At 43.4% G+C, this 14,851-nt stretch overlaps 1 protein-coding gene across 14 annotated transcripts in view; it reads right to left on the bottom strand.

The window, feature by feature from the left end:
* Positions 1-8,139, bottom strand: part of ABCC9 (ATP binding cassette subfamily C member 9) — a 78,903-nt gene extending 70,764 nt beyond the window's left edge. For 7 of the 14 annotated variants that reach the window (XM_054823465.1, XM_054823445.1, XM_054823455.1 and 4 more), the window contains exons 1-2: positions 8,069-8,137; positions 5,742-5,939 (exon numbers count right to left, since the gene is read on the bottom strand). The gene's annotated coding sequence lies outside the window, so the exon portion shown is untranslated. Of the gene's footprint in view, positions 1-4,269; positions 4,314-5,472; positions 5,526-5,712; positions 5,940-8,068 lie in introns of those variants that run through there. The other 7 variants (XM_054823429.1, XM_054823484.1, XM_054823493.1 and 4 more) reach the window with 4 other exon arrangements.
* Between the last annotated feature and the right edge of the window lie 6,712 nt (positions 8,140-14,851).

The following is a 14,851-nucleotide window of genomic DNA, read 5'->3' as shown; positions in this document are numbered from 1 at the left end:
GACGATGTCCCATCATACTGCTGATGATTTTCAAGAGCGGGTATAAGTAGTCTATTCACAATACTTTTGTTACAGGCTTGTTTCAAAAAAAGAGGTAGAAATTTATTGTCTTATCTTCAAATGAGAGAGAAAATCAAATACCCTATGTTGGTTAGTTTGTTAAAAATAAACAACCAGAAAACAAAAAAGATTTCATTGCCAATGAAATGAGATAGGTTAATTGACAATAAATTCCTATGTTTTTAAATCAGAAAACACTTTATCATTGATCAGCACATCCAGTGACCACGTTTATTAATCCTTCACAGGCTTAAAGTCTATCAAAACATTCTGATCAGTGCCATAATGCTGTGACCCACTGCAGCTTATGATTTGGCCTCATAGAACGCTCACCTTCCCTTTTTAGCTGCACCCACTTCAGGACACACATCTAGTACAGTATGGCACTGACAGGGAATAGAAAAGAACTGTAGAAGCATTAATAGTCCAGCGATCCTTCCATCCTCCCTTCCTTTCTTCCACCCATTTGTCCATCACCACTGTGCTAGAAATGAACTACGACTGGAAGTGGAGGACTCGTGTTCTGCACCTGTTGATGTATGCCAACTTTCCTAGACACTTTCTGAAGTTTACACAGACAGACTGCTAGCAGTTCTCTGTATCTTCAAGAGTGGCGTATGAAAATACACTGCAGTATATTACAGCTCTAAGAAATCATTTTATCTCCAGTGTGCCTCACAGGGAGCAAGAAACCACTCCATCACTCCCTTCCCATCCATTTCTGGTGCAGAAGGCAAATCCAATATACCCTCCACAGTTTTGCCAACGTGACCCAAACCACTGGACCTTGCTCTGTTTTTTTGGAAAACTTACATACATAGGAGGCTCTGGAGATGCACTGATGCACAGGCCCACCACCCCAGGCATAAAACATGTCATGTAGTTTCTACTTCTTCGCTCAAGTTTCACAGATAGAGGAAATATATTGGATGAAATTTTACTGACGTGTAAGGGAGGATGCTTTGCAGTCAATGCGAGTGAGACTCCCGTTTGGTTCAAAGCTGAAAATAGCCATTACTTTCTGCTGCATCAGGGCATGTCTGCCGAAGCTTATTTTCATTGGCCTCAAGGTTTAACAAGATGTGTTCATTTCCAAAGAAGGACAGAAAGAAAAGACCCTAAGGCAGAAGAACAAGTCCTTGATTTCTCTAGACAGTATGGGGTATTTTACAACAATGCCTGTGCAGCTCCACCAACATTAACAGGAGTTGGACCATGACAGGTTTCCAGATGCAATTGCTCATCCAAGGAAACACTGTAGCCTTCAGTCTTCTTCAAAGGAAAATTTGATAATACAAAGGAAAAATTTCTTCTGCCCACACTCAGATCCCATGCTTGCAAAGTTCAGCATACCTACAGATGAACACATTCTTAGGGCTGCAAACAGTGCAAGTAGCACCTTCAAAAGCTTCAGAGTAATTTGAGAGTCTAAGCTGAATTTTCAAACAGTATTTCAGTACTGGGAGTTAAGGCTAAAGAGATCTTTAATAATTCTGAAAATTGCAAAGAGTTTTAAAAGGTCTCAGCTACAGTGAGTTTTAATGAATCCCAGTTTTGAAAATTTTCACTCAAAAAACTGAGCCTGGAAATGAAGACAGTGTGGAAGACCTTGACTGCAGATAACCAACGAAAGGCAGAGTGAAAAGGCACTATTCCATCCTCTTCTGTAAAACCGTAAGATTTCACTTCATGAAACAAAAATGTGAAATGGAAGAATAACAAATTTAGAAAAAAACCAAAGAATTGCAGGTGTGCTTACCATTGTAACTCATCAAAAACTGCAGCTGGGTTTAGAAAGGAAGACGGAACAATTTTATGACTGATCGCTGACCAAATTTGGATCCCTTAATAATAATTAAACTATTCTTCCATTGGCTTTAACTCTTCTCGTAAGCCAATGCTGGGCTTCAGTCAGAACTAGCTCTACAGAGAGGTGAATAGAAGTCTCTTGCCCACGTGGGGAAGTGCTGTTTGTTTCATCCAGTGCTGAGCATTGTGCAAGTACATAATTAAACACACTGAAGACTTTTTATATTTTTCCCAAGCACAACAGTCTAACCTTGTAACAAATAGTCATGCCGAAGATCTTTGAAGTAGCCCTAAGCAAGTCAGAATACAGAGTTGACTCAAAGTTTCCCACAGTGTAGCCAAAGGTGATTTTCTCCTTACCAAAGATGAGGAGACAGACTTTTTAGGCCACAGTAAGCATGCCAGGAGAGATCAAAGAGGAAAAACTGGGCTGCAGAGCCACACTAAGAGAGTTGAAGAGACTTCTGTTGTTAAAGGATGGCAGAGAGAAAAGCAGCGATTGCTGCAACTCAGAAGGTTATCACATTCCCTAGCAGCAGTTGCCCTTCTACACCTGCCCAGACCCCTTCCTTGGTAGCACCAGCAAGAGCACAGGGCTGGGCTTCCTGGAACTGTTCATAGATGAATTAAACAGCAAAGCCAGATGGTTTTACCATCCCCAGCTGTCTGCTGCTTTAGGCAGCTGCCTGCTTCACTGTAGGCTGCACAGTCTAGTGGAGAGCCAGGCAAATATTATTTCAGTCTTAGAATTAATGGTTGTATATCACCATGGTGCTGTTCCCAAGATAAGAAGCCCAGCTCACAGCAAGCGTTGGAGCTGCCATACTTCAATTCCAAAGTTAGGTCATGCAGGACTAGGTCAGGAACCCATGGGGCATAACAGCAGAGAAATGTCCGCTAATTTCTTAGCAAATCTAAGTATCCCAAAGGAAGGGATAGCCACTGGAAAGCACAAAGGCCTCTTCTCGTATGGGTTGCCAAGCACAAGCTCAGGTTGGAAACTTTGGAGCTGAAGCCTTCTTTACAGGCAGATGGCTTTGTCTAACAAACAGCAATGTCTGCCAAAAAATGGGAGCAGTCCGACTGCCATGTTAAAACAATAAAATGCATAGCCCAAACATGAATATTCAGGAGACAACAGGTGAAAGGATAGTAAGTTGTTTTGAAATTTCTGGTCATCTGAAGTTATTGTCCACTATTTCTCACCAGGTAGTAGCAGCCTTTCAGAATAACTGTTGAGATCCTTGTATACTCATTTAAAAAGACAATGTTATTCATAGTCATTACAAAAAATGGCTTTCTTAGAGATAATCTCTCTTTCTGTTGAATATAGTAGGTCACCAAATTATGCTGGGGTGATTACACCAAAGTGAGTGCATTATAACGGATTCGCTTTACTTATTACAGCAAGAATTTTATACTTTTTAATAATGTTGCCAAGCATACTAGGTTTAACCTGGTGTTTCAGTCATGGGAAGTGCAGTGATGTGATAAAGATCTTCAGATAACAAGCACATGCTACCTGAGGGTACCAGCTACACTCAGCACCCTAATAGAGGTGCCAAACCCCAGGGAATTTTTTATTTTAACACTTGTAGGCTGGAAGGCCTTTGTCCTTCAAAGTTACAGACAAATTCCTCACTTTAACTTCAGTCTTTACAAACTCTAGAACTGGTCAGAAATTTTCAGAGGTGTTTTTTCTTTCTCCCTTTGAAAATGGACTTTGCTGAGCAGTCAGCTACAAGCTAAAGCCATGAGCAAAACTTCACAGAAGAGGGGAACGGAAAGAACAGTCAGGAGGATGGGCCCATGACGGTGCCAGTGGAAGGCAAGTTTCAGCTCTCCTTTACATCATTTGGGAATCTGATTCCCTGATGGTTTACTTTAATGAGGATGTGAACTAGCTAAAAAAAAAGTATGTCCTTTAAGCATTTAAATTTTCATCCTAAAATCCCCATCACTGGCAAGTTGAGACTTTCTGGTTTTGGGTTAAGGTGTGCTGACATTGTTACAATATTATGAAAAGAAATCAGTACAAAAGAGATTCAGGAATAAATACTCACTGTGAATAAGAAAAGGGGATTGGGAAGAAAAAAAAAAAAGGACAAAGTTGTAAACATTAATATGATGTAGCATTGAACCTAAACACTTACAAATCTCATTTTAACAAGCATAAATGGGAATTCTCAGGGCACCAAGCCAGTTCCTGAGATATATTTTCCATAAGCAATTGTGAAGAAGACAATGGGAAAATAGCAGATAATTCAAATTTCCATAAAAATTTTGAGAACATTCTCACCAAGTGCAAAACTGTAAGAATTCTAATTAAAAACATTTTAGTTACCTTAGGGTCTTTTAAAGTGCACTTAAAAGTCTTCATATTCAAGAGTTTCATCTTACCTGAATTATCACTCTGTTCAGCATGCTCTGCAAGATACTTATGACTATAAAAAAAAGAGTATAAATACAGTCCTCAGGTGGACCTTGTATGGGGGAAATAAGAATATTTTGAAAAATATTTATTTCAGTAGTTCTCTTGCCTATATTAAAAAACACAACAAAAAACCCCAAACAAACAAAAAGCCCCACCACAACAATAGCTGCGCTTCCTAATTAAAATCAGTTTGCAGAGCATACTTGGGTCTCAGTTCGGATTTTTTTTTTTTTTTTGTCTTACATATAATGTGCATTATATGCCCATATATGCATATATACATGTGTGTATATATATACGTGTATGCATACAGATGCAGGATAGAGAAAGTACTCAGAGTTTTACAATAGTAGTTAGTTCTTCTGAATAATTAAGTCATTACAAAAGCAAGAATTTGTCTGTCTTTCTTGAATTTCACAGAGAATATTTTAACTATGTTCAAATTACGAATGTATAGGTTTGGATAAGCACAGTGGAAGGCCCAACTCTGAATTTTGCCACCGATTTTAGGTTAGTGCTCTGAATCTCTTTCCTTTCTAGGTATAAACCTACTAGTTTGTTCTTCTCACCTTCCTAAAAGCACTGGACCTAATGCAACCTATGTGATCTATAGTCTATGCACTATTTGCAAAGAGTTCTGCTAAGGTACTGGCAAAAAGTGCTGCCCCTTTAAAATCTACTTTATCAAAAATCATCCCGTACAAGACATCATTTTCCTCTTTATTCCGATTTAAGCTGTGACCACCTATTCCAGACGGACCCTGCTTCCTTGCTAAGCACTGTGCCAGTTACCTTGGGCCTTAAGGTGATGAATTACCTCTGATACTGGTCAGCATTCACATGGCTCACTGGCATATACCAGCAGCCCGATCCAGACGTTACTGAAGTCAATGCAAAGAATCTCATTGACTTTAGTAGGTTTTTTGGATCAGGCTCCAAACACAGAGAAAATCACAACAGCAGTGGTGCTAAACAGGCTACTGGCACTGCAAAGCGTTGCACACAAACATCTGCAGTGGTCTCACACAGATGTAATACATTTGCTTTTCTTCTGGTTTGGTAAGCTTCTTAACACAATGCGATTTCCAACATCAGCGTGCTACACTGCCTGCTGTAAAACCTTCGACTTCACATGCCAAGACAGGACAGTTTAAAAAAAGAAACGTAACCCTGTGAACAGCAGCAAAGAAAACATCAGCAGGAGGGGACGGTAAAGGCTGAGAATGCCTGTGAATGGAAAAGGAAAAGGAAAAAGAGATTGGAGTTGTAATCCCAGGAAAGAACAAGGAGCAGCCCTGTCCCACAGATATAAAGGGAAGGAGGAGGAGGTGGTTAGTGGGAGATAATGGGGGAGGGTCATCGCATGCCCCGTTTGGTTGCTGAATGTTAGATCAAGCTCTGTAGCTTACCTTTGTAAACACAAAAACAAAATACCAACCCAAATTGTCACTCGGTTGTGCTATGTGATCAATATCATCCCGATGGCAGGATTTTCCTCCACTTAGTGAAGCCGCTCCAAGCCCTGGAGTGGATTATTTTTAGGCTGGTGATGGGAAGATCAGCTGCTGCCTCCTATCGAGTTTCCAAAGTGCACAAACTCTTCTTGTCTTTCTCATACGCTGAAGGGGGCAGGAAACTGGGAAGAGACAGGCAAGAAAAAAGCACCAATTTTTCGCCTCCTGAAGCTACAGTCCCCTGGGATTTCTTCTGCTTGCTTTTATTTTCATTTTTCCCTCACTGGAGTAGTAAGATTCCAAGAGGCTGTGTTACAGCACACGGACTATTATCAGATGCTTATTCTGAAATAATTGATTTTGACAAGGTAGACTAAGTTTTGGCAGGCTTGGGGACCCTCGGCTTTGGAATTCTTTTGAATTAATCTTGGCTAATTTGAATTTGACAGCGTAATTTTGCACGTCTTCCATCATCTTGAGCAGAAGAGAAAAGAGAAGTCTACTCAGATATTTTACTTTACCCTAGATCCCTCCAGACATTTCTGCTTAAAATACAGACCCACTTTTTGATCACACTTTTGACCACACAGATCTGGTTCTTTTGAAACAGATTTTTAAATCTTGAAATAAATTTCAAAACTAACTTGATGCTCACACCAGGAATATAATTTTCAATACAATAGCCCTTAGTGACAAGGGATAATATTTTTTGGCTGCAAAATGCATTGTATATATTTACTTAGCGAGAAAGAAATCCCGAGAGAGCGCCTACATGCAGTCAGTTAGTTTGTTTGCTCATTTTCCTTCAGTGCCATCAAACCAAGATATACCAAGGTTCAGTTTTCCATCACGATAGTTTCACGTGAGCCCTACAACTCGAGGCCACAAATAGCAAAGATCCAGGACTTGGTGGCGCATCACAGGACATGTGGTAGTGCAGGGTGGTTTTGGGCACAGCTGTTCAGTCGTTAGGTACCAGAGCTGGAGGCCCTTGGGACAGAATTTGCTTAGACCTTGCAGAACCCAGGGGTTGCATCTAGATTGCTAGAGAGTAAATGGTTGCCAACAGATTGCGGTCAAAGACGTTTTCATGCCATGGAAGGGATTACAGTGAGCTCTGAGCTGAGAATGTAGTCGGATGGCTGAGGCCAAACACTGGCAGGACTCGGCAAAATCTTGGCAAACCCAGCTTGTTCCTTTTTCTGTGATGTTTCTTACCTTGTGATTGTAGGGATAAGAAAGCGGAAACCTCAGATCTAGAGAAAATTAGCGCCTTTTGTTATCTCCCATTGACTTGAAACATCAACACAGCATTACACTAAGCAACTGAGACAGTCCTCAGCAGTCCTCCATGGCACTTGAAATGTTTTACTTGCATTTACATTTTTTCTCTTTTTTTCCTTCCCATTCATGTATTAAAGCTCAATGTTTTAGAAAAAAAAAAAGATCATGGATTGAAAGCTTCTCAGTTCTGCTATATATCTATGTTTCATTAAAGAAAATAAAATCTTTAACTCATTTCATCATCATCTAAAATAGCACTGTCATGTGATGTTTCTGAAAATATGTAATTTCATACATATATATGTATATACATTAAACATATGTATAATTTCAGACAGAAGTGAGTAGTATTTATGGTCACAATTTTCTTTACCAAAACATGAAAATATGGTTCGCTGTCATTCAGCTCTGTCATTTCTACCATGTTGTTTAAACAGGAAGGAAAAAAAGAATGTAAAAATGATAAAATGAATGTGGAAGCAACCAGCATGTTTGATTTTCCTGTTTCTAAATGAAATGCTTCAGCTAAAATGTTTTGAAATGCATTTTTAAAAGGATTAATAAAAATGAAATCTCTAAAATGTCAGAACACATTCTGCTCTGCTCTGAAATGATCTTTTATATCTGGGATTTTCAATTTGGGCGGGGGGGGAAGCAATAACAGGAATTCAAAATGTTTCAGTGTATGTTTGGACCTGTAAGTGAACGGAAAAAAACCACAGGCCGATTCTCAGGTATCCCCACGTACATCACGTCACCAATTTTCCCACGTCACCCTCCAGCAGACAAGCGCTCCGTCACCGACATCTCCCGAAGCCGGAGCTGCTTCGGTGCCGGCGGTGCAGAACCAAACCGGGCACCAGCACGGCCAGCAACGCGGCGGGCGGCCCCGGGCCGGGGGCAGCTGCTCGGGGGCGATGCTCGGCGGCCGGCGCGGCGACACGGCCGGGGAGGGATGCGCCACCCGCCCCGTCCCACCCCGCCCGCCGAGGGCCCCGGCCCCGCCGCTCCCCCGCCGGGCACTCACCGCGCCGCGCCGGGGTTCCCTCCTGGGGCAGGTGGCCCCGCCGCCCGGAAGGGAGGGGCGGGCGGCTTAGGGCGGCGGGGGCACCCCCCTGGAGGCGGCCGGTCCGCCCGCCGCGCCCCCGCCTGTCCCCGGGGATGGGGAGCGGGCGTACGTGGCCGTGGCGGATGGGCAGCTTAAAGACAGAAGCTGCTTCGGCTGATGGCTGGAGGGAGTGCAAAAAATTCTGAGCGGATCTTAACGGAACCGCTGAGTTTTGGCTTCTCGCTCCGAGGCAGGCGAGATCCACGGCCCAGCTGGCAATGATTTCCACGCTGTTGTAGGCTTCCATCAGCTTGACCGGCTAACCCCAAAGGGACCTACATGGTGGAGGAATAGCGGGAGGGGAAAATGGTTTTAATAAATCAGCAAGCTCGATACCCTGGACTTCAGAAGAACAGACTATGGCCTCTTCAGAGATCCGCTTGGTAGAATACCATGGGATAAAACCCTGGAAGGAAGAGGGGCCCAAGACAGCTGGCTAATATTCAAGGGTCACCTCCTCCAACCTCAGGAGCGATGCATCCCAGCAAAGAGGAAGTCAGGCAAAAACACCAAGAGGCCCCCGTGGATGAACAAGGAGCTCCTGGGCAAAGTCAAACAAAAAAAAAGAAGCCTCCAGAGGGTGGAAGCAAGGGCAGGTAGCCTGGGAGGAATACAGAGAGACTGTCCAAGCAGCCAGGGATCAGGTTAGGAAAGCCAAAGCCCTGATAGAAATTAGTCTGGCCAGGGATGTCAAGGACAACAAGAAAAGCTTCTATAGGTATGTTAGTGAGAAAAGGAGGATGAGAGAAAATGTGGGTCCCCTCCAGAATGAAATGGGTGACCTGGTTACCCAGGATATGGAGAAGGCTGAGGTACTCAACAACTTCTTTGCCTCAGTCTTCACTGGCAAATGCTTGAGCCACACTGCACAGGTTGCAGAAGGCAGGGACTGGGAGAATGCAGAACCGCCCACTGTAGGACAAGATCAGGTTTGAGAATATCTAAGGAACCTGAAGGTGCACAAGTCCATGTGACCTGAGGAGTTGCATTTGTGGGTCTTGAGGGAACTGGCGGATGAAGTGGCCGGGCCACTCTCCATCGTATCTGAGAAGTCCTGGCAGTCCGGCGAAGTTCCCGCCGACTGGAAGAGGGGGAACATAACCCCCATTTTTAAAGAAGGGTAAACAGGAAGACCCAGGGAACTACGGGCCGGTCAGTCTCACCTCCGTGCCTGGCAAGATTATGGAGCAGACCCTCCTGGAGACTATGCTCAGGCACATGGAAAACAAGGAGGTGACTGGTGACAGCCAACATGGCTTCACTGAGGGCAAATCGTGCCTGACAAACTTGGTGGCCTTCTATGATGGGGTTACAGCATCGGTGGATAAGGGAAGGGCAACTGACGTCATCTACCTGGACTTGTGCAAAGCATTTGACACTGTCCCTCATGACATCCTTGTCTCTAAATTGGAGAGACATGGATTCGATGGATGGACCACTTGCTAGATAAGGAACTGGCTGGATGGTTGCACTCAAAGAGTTGTGGTCAACGGCTCAATGTCCAAGTGGAGAACGGTGACGAGTGGTGTTCCTCAGAGGTCGGTACTGGGACCAGCACTGTTCAACATCTTTGTCGGCGACATGGACAATGGGATCGAGTGCACCCTCAGCAAGTTTGCCGATGACACCAAGCTGTGTGGTGGGGTTGACATGCTGGAAGGAAGGGATGCCATCCAGAGGGACCTTGACAGGCTGGAGAGGTGGACCCGTGCGAACCGCATGAAGTTCAGCAAGGCCAAGTGCAATGTCCTGCACGTGGGTTGTCGCAATCCCAAGCACGACTATAGGCTGGGAGAATGGATTGAAAGCAGCGCCGAGGAGAAGGACTTGGGGGTATTGACTGATGAGAAGCTCAACATGAGCCAGCAGTGTGCGCTTGCAGCCCAGAAAGCCAACCATGTCCTGGGCTGCATCAAAAGAGGCGTGACCAGCAGGTCAAGGGAGGTGATCCTGCCCCTCTACTCCGCTCTCGTGAGACCCCACCTGGAGTACTGTGCCCAGCTCTGGGGGCCCCAGTACAGGAGAGACATGGAGCTGTTGGAGTGAGTCCAGAGGAGGACCACGAAGCTGATCAGAGGGCTGGAGCACCTCTCCTATGAGGACAGGCTGAGAGAGTTGGGGCTGTTCAGCCTGGAGAAGAGGCGGCTCCGGGGAGATCTAATTGTGGCTTACCAGTACCTGAAGGGGCCTACAGGAAAGATGGCGAGGGACTGCTTATCAGGGAGTGTAGTGATAGGACAAGGGGTAATGGGTTTAAGCTGAAGGAGGGTCAATTTAGATTAGATGTTAGAAAGAAATTCTTTACTGTGAGGTTGGTGAGGCACTGGAACAGGTTGCCCAGAGAGGTTGTGGAGGCCCCATCCCTGGAAGTGTTTAAGGCCAGGTTGGATGAGGCTTTGGGCAACCTGGTCTAGTGGAGGGTGTCCCTGCCTGCAGCAGGGGGGTTGGAACTAGATGATCTTTAAGGTCCCTTCCGACCCAAACCATTCTATGATTCTATGATTCTATGACTTGCAGTGTGAGGAAAATGACCTGACAGGCGCTGTGGGTATGGATTCATTCCCCATAGCTCCCAGCTGAGCGCTCTCCAGTTGAATTGCCTTGGTTCATTTAACTCACTAAACAGGAAAGGAAGGGTATCTGTACTCTGGGCAGTGTTCACATAATAAACTATTCTGGTTTCAGCTGACAACAGCTCTCTCCGCCATTTTCCATATTGCAGACCAGTCCGTAGGTCTCCCTCTATGTTTAGTTCATGGCACACTGACACGAGCAGTCAAGTCACTGGGCCGTAACAAGCTACCGCTCCTTAGCCAAACTCAGGTAGCGGCATGCAGGTTCCTCATCTGTCTCATTTCTTAGGTGAAGAGCTAAAATCACCATCATTTCACCCAGGCGGGCAGGTTATTTTGTTTGAACTGCTGACAGTAAAGTAGCCGTTTTGGAGAAAACCTCTCATGGATATTGTGCTGAGCGAGTGGGGATAAATTACTTGACTTATTTTAAACCTATGTATATCATTTATACCAGGACTTTACGCTAATATAGCAATATAAACGAATGTTCGGAGTGAATTATATAAGTTATGGTCTATCAAGTCTTTGTTTTACTTCTAAATTTGTCACAGTGACAGAATCCCCATAGTGCTGTGTCAGAACTCGTGCCATCATATAAAAAGATTAGTGACACAGCTTCAAGATTAATTTTATTTACGCTTACAACCCTATTAAAAAAAAAAGGTTTGCTGCATTTGTTTTAATTACATATTGCTGATTTTTTTCTAAAAAAATTATGGAGCTACCAAGAAAATGTTAATGAAGTAGCAAAGACTCAATTTTCTATTTTTTTTTTTAATGTAATGGAAAATGCAGCTTGGTCTTTGAATAACTTCTCTATCCCTTTTAAATATTTATTGTGATTAAACTTGGAGGGGGCAAGCAGTAGAAGCTTAGCATTATTTGAAATATTTTCCACAGCTTTTTTGAAAGTTATTATTCCTGGTTTCTATGGGGAAAACTGTTGTGGAAAATATATACAGCAAAAGTTCAACAGAGCAACCTAAGTAGAGAAGAACTCTATATGGAGAACTACAAGACAACCCCAGACCTTAGAGTTCATCGCTATAAAAGGTGTATAAAGCCACAGGACTTGAACAGGGATTTACAAACCTTCTGATCTTTGATGGACAACTGTGCATAAGTGGCGCAATGCTGGAGTCAGAGGCACCAAATGCAATGCTGCGATTTTTCATGGTAGCTCTTAGCCTTGGCTGAATCTGCGTGCAAAGTTGCAGCTTAGATGCTATACACTATAACCTTTCAGTTTTATTTGTTCTGTTTGATAAAGGTTGGGGTTCTTTTAAAAAAATCAGCCACATTGGCAGCCAAATACATATGGTTTGGATTACACTCTTTTTTTTTTTTGCTTCAAAACCCCCACAAAACCTGAGACCATGAGTCTAAGCTGGCGGCTCATGGCTTAGACAGGTGCACTCTTCGCTGGGTAAAAAACTGGCTGGAAGGCCAAGCCCAGAGAGTTGTGGTGAATGGAGTTAAATCCAGTTGGTGGCCGGTCACAAGTGGTGTTCCCCAGCACTCAGTCTTGGGGCCGGTCTTGTTTAATATCTTTGTCAATGATCTGGATGAGAGGATTGAGTGCACCCTCGGTTAAGTTTGCAGATGACACCAAGTTGTGCAGCAGTGTCAATCTGCTTGAAGGTAGGAAGGCTCTACAGAGGGATCTGGACAGGCTGGATCGATGGGCTGAGGCCAACTGTATGAGGTTCAACGAGGCTCACTGCCATGTCCTGCACTTGGGTCACAACAACCCCAGGCAATGCTACAGGCTTGGGGAAGAGTGGCTGGAAAGATGCTCGGTGGAAAAGGACCTGGGGGTGTTGGTTGACGGCCGGCTGAACATGAGCCAGCAGCGTGCCCAGGTGGCCAAGAAGGCCAACAGCATCCTGGCTTGTGTCAGAAATGGTGTGGCCAGCAGGACTAGGGAAGTGATTGTGCCCCTGTACTTGGCACTGGTGAGGCCGCATGTGGAGTACTGTGTTCAGTTTTGGGTCCCTCACTACAAGAAGGACATTGAGGTGCTGGAGCATATCCAGAGAAGGGCAATGAAGCTGCTAAAGGGACTGGAGCACAAATCTTATGAGGAGCGGCTGAGGGAACTGGGGTTGTTTAGCCTGGAGAAGAGGAGGCTGAGGGGAGACCTTCTCACTCTCTACAACTACCTGAAAGGAGGTTGTAGTGAGGTGAGTGTTGGTCTCTTCCCCAAGTAACTAGCAAAAGGACAAGAGGAAATGACCTCAAGTTGTGTCAGGGGAGGTTTAGATTAGATATTAGGAAAAATTTCTTCACCGAAAGAGTGGTCAGGCACTGGAACAGGCTGCCCAGGGAGGTGGTGGAATCACCATCCCTGGAGGTGTTCAAAAAACGTGTAGACGTGGCACTTTGGGACATGGTTTAGTAGACATGGTGGTGTTGGCTCGACGGTTGGACTTGATGATCTTAGAGGTCTTTTCCAACCTTAAAGATTCTATGATTCTATTCTTTAATATTGGAGGGCTTTTTGAGGCTGTCAGGAACAAAGTAAGATTTCCACATCCTCCAAGCGTAGAGGAGTTTCATCCTAAATATCATAAAGTAGACTTTTTGTACCATAATTTAAATTCTACCAAACCCATAGACCCACTTGTATTACAGATGACAATGACATTGTGGATTTTGCGTGTGTGTCTGTGTGTGTGTCTGTGTGTAGCTGGAAGAAAGTTGTTTTTTTGTTTCTATCTGTGCTGTATTGAATTTGCGTCCTCTAGGCTGACATTGAACAATTCAGACTATTCTTGTGTGTTGCCCAGAAAATATTCACTTATTTCTGAGCCAGCAAACCTACCAGTCAGATTTTATCCTCTCTGCAAACAAGACAAGGCTAAACCAGGAACAGGTTCATTTTCTCCCATTGAACTCAACAAGGCACCTAGATTGTTCAGCTCCATTTACAAATTTTGGCTTTTAGATGCGTAGTACTTGGAAACAAAAAGACGTTTAGGTGTCTAATTTCAGTGTGAATGCCTGAAAGGGGAATTAAAAACTTAACACAAAATTTGCCTCACCCAGGGTTAGATGGCAGATAATTGTTTGCTTATGTCTCTGCCCTTGCACAGACTCCCTATATGGCATTTGGAGAGAAAAATACATTTTCAGATGATAATTCTTTCTATCCTAAAACAAGTATATTAAACAGTGGGAACTCATTCACCTCTGGATACGACTGTCTCACCCCATGGAGAAGGACAGAGTCTATATGATTGTTAGCGGCTTAAGTAATTCTCACACATAGAATTAGGGAAGCAGAGTCCTACTGCTACGCATGCTATGCTACATTTGGAAAGGAACGTACATCACTAGAGATTTTTGAAAATATTACCCTATATATTTTTCTTCTCTTCTTCTTTGAGGTATGGAAATAAATTTTCAGCCTGAGACATTTTTGCATGTATCTACATTATGTTATTGTGTACAGGAAGAAAATATGATCAAAGGGTAATAATCATGACAAGTATCTTGTAGAAGTCATGTCCACCACTGATTGTAATTCTAGAAGTTGTCATACTTGAGCAGTGCTATGTTCTATGCTGGGATAAATGTATTGCGTAAAGAAAGATGAATCATCAAAACTGTAGGAAATGTATTTTACAGGAAAAGATGAAATTAATTTGCCTATAGTAATCCTGAAATCTGACATCCACTGTACACAAACTGCAGCTTTTTAAATTTATTTTTTAATTTGCACTATATATGATACATTCTTCAAAAAGCCACTGCCATAAGAGGATGCATTCAATCCTTAAGAAGATCCATATCTTCTTTTTCAGGCAAGATATGTAGTGCAGTTGCCTTGCTTTTCAAAAAAACATTCAACCATAAAGGGTCCCACATCTGCCTTTTATCTAAATCCTCATACTCCAATCTCTGAAGTTGCATATCTCAAAGCTGGAAGCTTTTTAACAAAGTCTCTGTTCGGATTTCTGGGAACAAAAAAGAACTTATATTAAAATTCACTTTCATTGGGGGCAAACCCCAAATATATTTAAAATCATTGTCATCACACTTCATGTTGTATTTCAGTTAATAATATGTCATCTGCATAATTTAACTACTGCAGTGTAAGTGTAATAATTGAGGCTTTAATTTG

Source organism: Grus americana, chromosome 1 (assembly GCF_028858705.1).
Source record: "Grus americana isolate bGruAme1 chromosome 1, bGruAme1.mat, whole genome shotgun sequence".
In the NCBI taxonomy this organism is placed as follows: Eukaryota; Metazoa; Chordata; class Aves; order Gruiformes; family Gruidae; genus Grus; species Grus americana.
The sequence above is the reverse complement of the archived record's forward strand: the minus strand, read 5'-3'. Positions and strand labels throughout refer to the sequence as shown.